The sequence below is a fragment of the Carex rostrata genome, chromosome 11 (assembly GCF_964058835.1).
Source record: "Carex rostrata chromosome 11, lpCarRost1.2, whole genome shotgun sequence".
Taxonomy (NCBI): Eukaryota; Viridiplantae; Streptophyta; class Magnoliopsida; order Poales; family Cyperaceae; genus Carex; species Carex rostrata.
In genome coordinates, this window is record NC_135928.1 from 11,017,378 (window position 1) to 11,028,032 (window position 10,655).

Genomic DNA, 10,655 nt, shown 5'->3' on the forward strand with positions numbered 1-10,655 from the left:
CATTGACTTCATTTCCTCATTCATGGCCTCGATCCATTTCTGAGAATTGACACTTTCCAAAACCTGACGGAGACTGAGAGGGTCATCCTCCATCATGCCAATGTCGAATTCATGTTCTTGAAGAAATGCAACATAATATTTAGATATTGCACTTCTTCTTTCTCTGGTGGACCGTCTTAAAGGCACTGTTTCTTGAAGTTCTTGAGATGGTATAGGTTCCTCTTCAACATCAACATTGTCTTGAACAAAATTCTCTTCCAGTTCTAGATGTTCATTCATTGCAGGTTCATTCATAGTACGATCCTGAACCAATGAGTCTCCAGATATTCTTATTACAATCGGTACCATTGTTGATGCCTCTTGTATAGGAGAATCATGTTTCTCTACAAAGACAATTTGATTTGTAGTTCCCCCTTGAACCATAACATCCTCAAAGAACTTAACTGTATTTGTCTCGAAAATTATTCTGTTAGTGGAATCAGAAACTGGTCCTCTAAAACTTTCAGGAATGGTTTTTTTGCATGACCCGAAGACACAGACCTTTATCCACCGTGCATGTGCAGTTTGTTCCTTTTTCAGAACTAGTCGCAACAGGCATAGTAGGTTTGGCCTCTTGCAATGCTACGTCCAGGTCAAGGCACCCAATGATAATCTCAAGATTATCTTTCCAATCCTTGTAATTTTAACCCGTCAGCATCAGAATGCTATTGATGCCGTCTGTAAGATCAGTAATCTTTGTTGAAAGATATTCATAAAGAACGAATGAAATAACCGAATAGTAATAAAAAATCAAAATAAGGCATATTCCATCAACTAAGTATCCTCGAACAATAAGTGCTCTTTGGAGTCAGTTATTATTCTAAGATAAATAGGTGTAGTAATCGAATATAACAGTCTATTTGATATCAATTAGTCAACCTTCCTTTGGGCCGATTAACTAATTACATCTAAAACTTATTGACTATTACCTATTCATTACCACAAGAATACACATATAACACTTAATTATTGTCTTTCCTTTGGGCCAGTCCAATAACCAAGCATCATATGTATATTTACTGTGTATAAATTGACAAATGATTAACGCCGGTATGAGAGCTTACTTTGGCAAGATGATACCTTTATCAATCATTTTCCAAAATATATCTAAATCTGAAGCCTTCATAATGATTTAATATTTTCCGAAAAACAAATTTATAAAAATTTGACTTAACTGAATTATTACTCTGTTTTGGTTCGCACAGTATACTGTATAACCGAAATACCAAATTTTAGTACACCTTTGTTCTGGCCAAAATTATACCTATTTGTTATGGCCGAAAAATACAAATCAATTTGTAACTATAATTGATTTGACCAAAATAATTCTGCAGCGGAAATACAAATTAATGGCCATTCAAACAAATTAATTTTGGTCAAACTAATCATTATTCAATCATACCAAAACATAGTTTCGGTAAGCCTCAAAATTCATGGTATCAAATAAAATCAAACTATTGACCATGAATTATATGATTCAGAAAATTTCGGCATCAACTGACTGGATTAACGGAGAGTCATATATGTCATAAAATTTCTATATATATAAGTTACTGATTTCCGAAAATCAGAAACAGATACGCCATTAAGGCATCTAATTATAAGTATTGATTACCAAAAATTTCCAAATCATAAATATCCGAAACAAAATCAAAATTTTAATGATTCAACTAGAGCAGTGTTATCAGAACCGGACCGGACCGCTGGTTTAACCGAAAAAAACCGGAACCGGTCACCTGTCCGGTTCGGTTCTGTTTAAAGATCGCTTAAGCATCTAACTCGTTAAAAACCCACTTAACCGGCTGGGGTTTTATAAAACCGCCGATAAAAATCGATGTTAAACCCCGGTTCAATACTGTTTTCATAAATCTAGCCAATATCGCGACTCTCTCAGATCGTAAAATTTTCTTCCTTTATCTCAAATCGCCAAAGATGAAAAGCGCCTGGAAATTGGATCTCCTTCCCCCTACAACCTCCCAATTCTCATTTTGGCCATGTTCTTCAATATTGCTCATCTATTTATGTGTATTTCACGGTGGCACAAGTAGCTTGAAAGTTGAAACGAAATCGCAAAAGAAGTTGTCTACATCCTATATTGTAAGTAATCTCATTCAATTAATAAATTTAAATCTGTAAAGTACGTGAAAAGGTTGAATTATTTAGTAAACTTTATTGAATTGATGCATGCATGTTAAGTGTTTGATGAAATGCTCAAATGAAAATAGAATTTTAGATGAGAGCAATGGGGTTGCCAATGATTGCTCAAATGAAAAACCGAAGTTAAAAAATCAGTAAATTATTGTTTGTTTGCTTGTTTAAGTACTTCTCGATGTTTTTTTTATCTATCTTACTGTTTGGTAGTTCCAAGTTGATACATGAAGCACTAACAATGTCATTTATGTGTAGAAGGATTAAAACAAAGATCAAACATGTGTACTCGAGTTGATCCATTTAAATTTTGCAACTTGGTGGTCTCAACATACATTTCAAACAAAAGGAGAATTGGAATATACTAAATATTGGTACAATAAGCTAACAGCATAAATGAATCCCCTCAATTCGCATTAACACAAGTCAGGTGTCTTATGTAATTATCAGAAAGTATAAAAGAAGAAAAGGTATATATCTGGCGCCAGCATGTACTGTCTTTTGTGTCACATATTTGAATACTGGAAACCAAAGTGGGATGGCAATGGAATAATAGAAGGGTCAGAAGAAGGAAGCTACTGGTAAATAAGGGATGAAGGAAATGAAAAATTGAGGGTTTTCTAGATTTACTGGTAAACGAAACATGTTTCTCAGTTTTTGTGGTAAACGAAACATGATTCCTAATGTTTCTCATTTTTGTGGTAAAAAACATGTTTCTCAGTTTTCCAGATTCCTAATGTGTATGATATTTTGATCTCTGATTTTTGAAATGAATTACAGAGATGACTCTTTATTTTATTTTTCCTTTTTCTGTTTTTTAGCTGTACTGGTAATTTTCTTGGTTGCCTTCTACTGATTTCTGTTAGAAAAGCCAAACTGAGAGGCCTAGATGCAAATATTCCTTTTATGGCTTGGACCCCTTGTCAAGGCTCTTATAGGCACCGGGAAATGGGACCCCTTGTCAGGCCTATATGCATGTTACTAGGAAAAATTTTGTATCCATATAAATTGTTGTTGCTTTAGAGAAAAAAACGACGGTTGGACCGGACGACCCGACGGTTGGACCAACGAACCGTTGACCCGAAGATTTATCGGGTCAATGTCCGGTCCGGTTCTGATAACATTGAACTAGAGTAGGCTCTGATACCACTTGTTGTATTTATTTCTATGCAGAACCGTATTGCATATATAAACCCTAAATTGCCATGATCCTCTAGTGAAACATAATCTGAAATTTAAAGTTACCTTGATCAGTAGCCATGGTCTTCCAGAGATGCACAATCACCGTTAATCACCGGAAGCCCTTAGAATTCCAAGTAATCTCACTCAAGTCCGATGGAGAGAGCAAGAGAGGCGGCAGCGACAATGTTCTCTTCCGCACAAGGAGAGATACCCAATACCCGATTCAAGTTCTGAACTTAAACTCCTCTTCTTAATCACTCTATATTAATCTCTTTTTCAGTTTTCTTTAGAGAGAGAGTAGAGAGAGAAAAATAGAGAGAGGGACAAAGAGGCCTAATTGATTCATCTGATGAATAGGAGCCGTAATAATTTCCATCTGATGAATATGCACTTTTTATTGATATCAAATGAATAAGTGCATTCATCAGGCGCCTCTTTCATATTTATTTATTTAATTAATTAATTAATTAATTAATTAATTAAATCTTATTGGATTCTTACTGGGTCTAAACTCAGAACTTGCCTTATTGGATATTTCCTTATTTACGGAACATTGTCATATTTGATTGTGTTCCCCAGAGACCAATAGCATAATTGTATTATTACCAAACTTTATATAATTTAGACCATCACTAAATCATAAAGTTATTAATACGCGTTCTACACATTAAAGGCCCCACTTCTCATGACACATATTGAACCTGATAAATAATACTTAATTTGATCACTTCATAACGGGTCTAATTTTGACAGTCTATTATTCAATATATATTTATATTACATATAAGCCCGCATATGTTGTAATTAATTGAAATTAATTCCAACACACCTGTCAAAAAAAAAAAAACAAGAAGAAGATGAAATAAGAACTAGAGAGGGAGGACTAAGAACAACTTGATTTGGTATAGATCTCCTGCATTGCAATTTTTTAGTTTTGATTTCTGTCCCATTTTCTGTTCTGCAGTTCTTCTTCAAGTAGTACAATATGCCAGATCAAACCACCCTTATTCAACTTCTTAGTTCTGATTCCTGTCCCATGTTCTTCTTCTTCACATAGCTTCTAGTTCTATTCAACATCTTCACATGGTTCCACTTAATAAAGACTTAACTCAATTGCCGACAACCATAAAAAAAAAAAATAACGACTTAACTCCCAAGTTTGAGTTTCCTTGTTAAAATTTAATAATGACATGATCTGGATAAAGAGAAAAAAAGGGTGGTATATGCCGTTTGGAAATACAGGTGCAGAACCAACCATTATGATTAAGTAATGTACATAATAATAGAAGAAATAGCACTAATTATAACAAACCTCATCTGAGGAACCAAGTTGGTGGGTTGAAGTAACACTGGATTGGTCAATAAAGGTACAATTCTTTGGTTTTCTTCTTCAGTGTTTAGTTTGGTCAAATATTTTTCTTCTTATCTTAAACTATCCCTTGGTCCTCCCAGAAAAGCTCAATTAAATGCAAACATTACAATAAATCGCCAAAAGCAACATTTATTTGAAATCAATTCAGCACTCAACAAGTGAGACTCTGATACAATCCTGGTACTTCCTCTCATTTAGGGGACCAATATCCAGAAATGTTATATAACTGCAAATAAACAAATATCAAGACGTGTGACTACATCGACATAAACTCAATATGCTACAAGAATGATCAGCTCATGAACAGTTCTTGCAACAGGGATAGACATTATTCAAATTTAACCCAATAATTGGTAGCTGGAAACCTACACCAGCACTCCAGCCTTCTTCAGGAATTCATTGAGTCCATTAAACGACGAACCACCTTTCTTCAAAGCATTCTCCATCAAATGTTTAATCTCTCTTGCCTTCCTCCTAATATCCTTCCCTTTCTCACTCTCCCCCATCACCATTTCTATCACCTCTTTGACCCGCTCCTTGTCCACATGTGAATACTCATAATTACCTCTTGCCAGTTCCACACCAGCACCCCATTTCTCCAACATCATCACATTATAAAATTGCTCTGCTGAGAGAGGCCAACCGATAATTGGTACACCATGTACCAGGGACTCAAGAGTGGAGTTCCATCCGCAATGGCTCAGAAAAGTGCCTGTGGATTTATGTGCTAGTATACTGATTTGTGGAGCCCACCCATGTATGAACAATCCTTTCCTCTCCTGTCTCATCCTCTTCTCAAAACCTTCAGGTAGCCACTCAGGTTTAAATTCTTCTTTTACATCAAACCCAACAGGTGGTCTGATGACCCACACGAAGGGTCGACTGGCTGCCTCAAGACCCAGTGCAAGCTCCATCATTTGTTTTGCTTGTATTGTGTTTTGGGACCCAAATGAGACAAACAAAACAGACCCCACCTCGTGAGAATCCAACCAATTTATGATACTATTATCTCGTTCTACTGATGTATTGGGGGCACGAAGCAATGGTCCTATGGGCCAAACTGGCATTTTAAAAGTTTTTCTAAGCATACCAAGCCCAGTGAATTCAACCTCTTCTACGGTGTTGGCAAGCATTGCATCAGTTTTATAACAGTGTAAAGTCTGACCTTGAAAAAATTCAGCCCACAATTCGGAGACATTATCATCAAACCAGTATTTGGGGAGTTGGGTTTTATGGAGCACAACTTCAGGGTACTCAGGAAGAAAAAACTCGTCTCCTTTCCGAATATTTTTGGGAAGATGAGTGGAAATAGAGAAGAACACGGCCGTACCGAAACTCCCACTTGAGATTAAAATCGAATGAAAGCAATTGTACTTGCGTGCGACATCGACTGACCAGGCTAAGAGAAAGCCAGCAACAATGGAGACAGGGTTGGAGTTAGAAACGATGGAGGCAATGAAGGAGTCGAAGGCAGGGAGGAGAGAGAGGGAAGCATGGTTAAAGGAAATGAACTGGTCAAAGCGGAGAGAGGTAAGGGTTTCGGTGTGTGGGGGGAGGTTGAAGGATTCAGGGGAGAAGGGGAGGGGGTGGAAACGGAGAGGAGAAGAGGGAGGGAGAGAGGAACGGATGGATTCGAGGGTGCGAGGGGTGGAGACGAGGGTGATGGTGAGGTTGGGGTGGTGGTGGTGGAGAAAGGAGGCGAGAGAGATGAAGGGATTGATGTGGCCTTGAGCAAGGAAGGGGAAGAGAACTATGTGTGGGGCTGGGGCTGGTGGTGAGTTATTGGTAGCCATTAGAGGAGATGGTGTTGTTGATCTTCTCATATCCGAATTTTTTTATTAATAGGAAATAAATTAATAAAATATCGAAATAAGAAAAGATTTTCATCCACGTAACTTTGTCCACGGACCTTATCTCACGTTATCCAGTCTACCTTTCAAACTACTTTTAACGGTTCTCCCAAACTAACTTTCCGTTTTTTTTAAAAAAAAAAAATCTACAAAATTGAACGGTCTCTTCTTCAATCAATTAGTTTACAAAAGGAAATCTAAAAAAAGAAATCTGATCGGTAGAGATAGCGGAGGAGATCAAGGTGACTACTGCTGCCCCCATCTCTCTCACGCTCTGACCAACGTACACACGAGATCCACACCGTACTCCGTCGTTTCTCTTTTCGCATCGCCCCTTCGCCGTGTCATGCTCTATGCGGTCAGTAGCCGACTCGGTAGCCACGTGGCAGGGCTTCCTGCCGTTCGATTATGCCTTTGTTCCTATCTCAGGCTGTTGATCCAGTGTAGTACGCTTTGAGAAAATAACTTTTACTTAAGACTCTGTGAGGAAGATCATCATCTGCTGATCGATGGTAGCTTTCCTTCCTCACCCGTTCAACTTATTTCTCACCAATTTTGCTCAAGCGAAGAGGTTTCAGAGTTATAAATCTGTGAGTATAATTATTAAATTATATTATGTGAATGCATTGTGAATCTCTTGTGATATCTAAATCTAAATTTTGTAGAAGTTTTACTAGATTTTTGTAGCTAAATTGGAGAAAGTTCTATTCGATTTTGTCTTCTCTCTTGTTGTTCTAAATTAGATCCTAGCACATATTTCCTTGATCAATCGATAATGTTCCTCAATATATAAATGTTTCTGGGAATTTCTTCTCCAATTTTTGTTTTATACAACCATGCATTTCTAAAAGAATGAAAAATGGTTGTAATTGCAATCCCTATGATCGATCCGATCTGTATCAAATACTTAAAAAATACTTGATCAATGCTATAGTTCTTTTTTTTTCGATAAAGCCCTTAGGCGCTTACCTTTCACAGCATTCTTGCAAATAGAGATTACATGAGCTCTGAATAGAAAGGTTTAAAAGTAGAGCATACCCCTATACAAATCTATTTTGCTTCTATTATTCCTAGAGTTCACTGTTATCGAACATTAGCAAAGTGAAACATGTATAAGAGAAATTTCCAGTACGAGCTAAGTTTGCCAGTTGATGAGCTTGCCTGTTCTCCTCTCTTGGGACATATTCACAGTTGAAGCAGGGGCTTTTGTTCATGATTAGCGAGATACGTACCAGTAACTGGTACGCATGCCAGTCCACTGCTTGAACGGTACGGAGCATGTTCTCTGGTTTCAGTGCTTTAGCTAGCAGCTCACAGTCTGAGTAGAAGACGCAGTCTCCTAATTGCAAGTCTTGTGCTGCTTGCATTGCAATTAACAGTGCTTCAGTTTCAGTTTGAAAAGGTGAGTCCGAATTGTTGATGCACTTGAGTTCGTATCTAATCAATTCATCTTGCATCTTGATAACATAGGCCGCCCCTCCCCCTCTGATCTTGTTAGAATGACCCATCCACCAAGCAAAGGTACCTATCTTTCTCTTCCCCTCTTAATTTTTCACTAATTGCATGATTCTTGGCTGTTGAAAATAATGTCAAATTGGTAGCATTTTTTAGGTGACACTGCTGAACCAAGCTGAACGTATCTCAAAGAGTGTTTTCTGACTGACAGGGTCAATTTTCAAAAATCTGAAACACCTTGCTTTCCATATGTGCCAGGTCAGTCCCATGAAGAATGCCAATGCAGATGTGTTTAAGTTTTCCCATAGTGTAATTAGCAATTCTTGTATGGGCATTTGCATCAGTACATCCAATCTTAATCCCAGAGGTGATTGGAACCATGTAGCACGAGCGTGTGGACAGTGAAACAAAACATGAAGAACATCCTCATTAGGAAACTTCTGGATGCCTTGTCTGGTACGCGAGATATGAGGGTATTGTTCTTCTCCTCTCTATTTTAGTCCCTTTTTTGTAGTTGGTTTTTGTTTTTCTTTTTTGCGTTTTCTTCCATCAATCGGTTTTGTAACCCTTAAATGCTGTAGCTCAGAGAAAAAGAATATATAAGTTTGATTCTGTTATTCAGGAGGAGGGGTTAGAAACATTTTTTTTTTTTTTACTATTTTAGAAATTGTGAGATTCTTAAATTTTATAGAAGACAACAGAGAAGAAGGTAAATTGTCTATTAATATTTTCAATTTAGGTTCTGATTGATGATGTTACTCAAGGAAGAAGAATTTTTATGTTGCAATTCTTAGAAAGATAGCTTGCACCCTTGAAAAATGAGAAATTTCATGCACATCATCTGAAATGTGACCTACATGGATACATCCCTCTTGATTAATCTACACTGTAGAGAGTAACTCTGCAATGGAATTTATCAGTATACCCGGGTACAGTGTTACTTGCGAAAGTTCACCGGCAATGTTTGCTGCTATCTTCGGGCCTGCAATCTCCATCAGAGCTTTCAAATTCCATGTGAAGGTATTATTGTCAAACATTTCAGCCACCTTAACTGTTTGGTTTCGCCTAACTGCTGACAGTATTGCCTTCCAGTCTCTAAAGTCTAAACCAAGGTTCGTTATTTGCCGGACATTTGCAGCCATCTCGTAGACTCCATCTCAGGTTTGCAGCCATAATCTCTTTATTTTGCATGATAGCAGCCCATAATTTTGTGCAATTGTAGGTACGGTTTGTATGCCAGAAGGTTGTTGATGGGTAGTATTTCGCAGCCATGGTCTGAATCCATAAGGCCTCATGGCCTCATTGCCTAAGTTTGACAATATAGTTCTTTTATGTAATTCATAATTTTTAACAATTAGTCTTGTGTACTTGATAATTTGACAATAAGATCTATAATATTTTTGTTGTTTAGATTTGGATAAAGCTGAGTTTGGTTAGGCCAACCTCTCAAGCCGGTGGCCGATAACTTAAGGGTCATCCTGATCTTGAATTTTGCTGTTCAGATGCAACAACACTTGACGCATGTGCACCATCCGGTGCACTACTAGTGGCATCCTGATCCTTTAATGGTGGTGCACTAGTTTTACCAGAATGGTAAATGAAGAGATGGATGCCATTTTTATCAGAATGCCTTGGCAAGCGCATCTAAGGATTCGGTAATTAAACTAGTTTTACCAGATTCTTGAACTAGTTTTACGGAATTCTGATAATTATTTTACATGATTCTTCAACTACTTTTATAGGATTCTTGCAATTGTTTAACAAGATTTTTGCAAATATTTTACAGGATTCTTAAATTAGTTTTACTAGATTCTTGAAATTATTTTACTGGATTCTTGCAATTGTTTTATAGGATCTTGAGCTTCCAGTTAGCAATGAGGTATGATTTTTACAATATTTTACATTATGTACTTAATAGTTTTATCGAATGTATTAGTTATTTTACAAGTTTCATGTAATAGTTTTCATTCTTTTTTTTTTTACATATCAAGGATTGAATTTGCAACTTGTTGAGATGGTCTTAAATATACAATATTTTACATGATATACTTAACAGTTTCATGCAACAGTTTTGTAGGATGTATTAGTTATTTTACATGTTTCATTCAATAATTTTATAGGATGTATCAGTTATTTTACAAGTTTAAATACGCCGACTTGAGAGGCCGTTAGAAGGTGGGACCTAGAGTCGTTAAAACAAGTTAAAAGTTAGCGAATAAGGCACTATGTACAAAATACGCTGACTTGTTTGTGAATAGTGAGAGTTTATGATTATGAGTTGTTAATTATTTTTGAACAATGTGATTGTAAATAGTTTATGTAGTGATGTTTTATAGGTTGCATATAATAATTTTACTGTTTACATCTTCTATTTTTGCAGTATGTATATGTCTGTTTTATTGTTTACATCTTCTAATTTTGCAGTATTGAAATTTGCAGTGCACATGTATTTTATTGTTTACATTTTCTAATTTTGAAATTTTGCAGTGCATATACATATTTTTTTACTTTTTATTTTTAATATTTTGGATGTTGTATTTATCAATTGATTTATAGTTCACATATACCAATTTTACAGTATTAGCTTTTTGTAGGTTGTATGTTTTGTT

General features: G+C 36.4%; 1 long non-coding RNA gene and 1 pseudogene across 7 annotated transcripts; one reads left to right on the forward strand and one right to left on the reverse strand.

The window, feature by feature from the left end:
* Positions 1 to 4,852: 4,852 nt before the first annotated feature.
* LOC144562473 (UDP-glycosyltransferase 92A1 pseudogene) lies at positions 4,853 to 6,553 on the reverse strand (annotated as a pseudogene). The gene has a single exon (XR_013514093.1). The product of XR_013514093.1 is annotated as a UDP-glycosyltransferase 92A1 pseudogene (transcript).
* A 182-nt stretch (positions 6,554 to 6,735) lies between these two features.
* Positions 6,736 to 10,410, forward strand: LOC144562476 (uncharacterized). 6 transcript variants are annotated; one of them, XR_013514101.1, is made up of 4 exons: positions 6,736 to 8,112; positions 8,305 to 9,701; positions 9,899 to 9,925; positions 10,167 to 10,410. It is a non-coding gene; the product is annotated as an uncharacterized LOC144562476 (long non-coding RNA). The 6 variants fall into 6 exon arrangements; XR_013514099.1 differs by having other exon boundaries at positions 8,305 to 9,925; XR_013514100.1 differs by having other exon boundaries at positions 9,899 to 10,410.
* Positions 10,411 to 10,655: the final 245 nt, after the last annotated feature.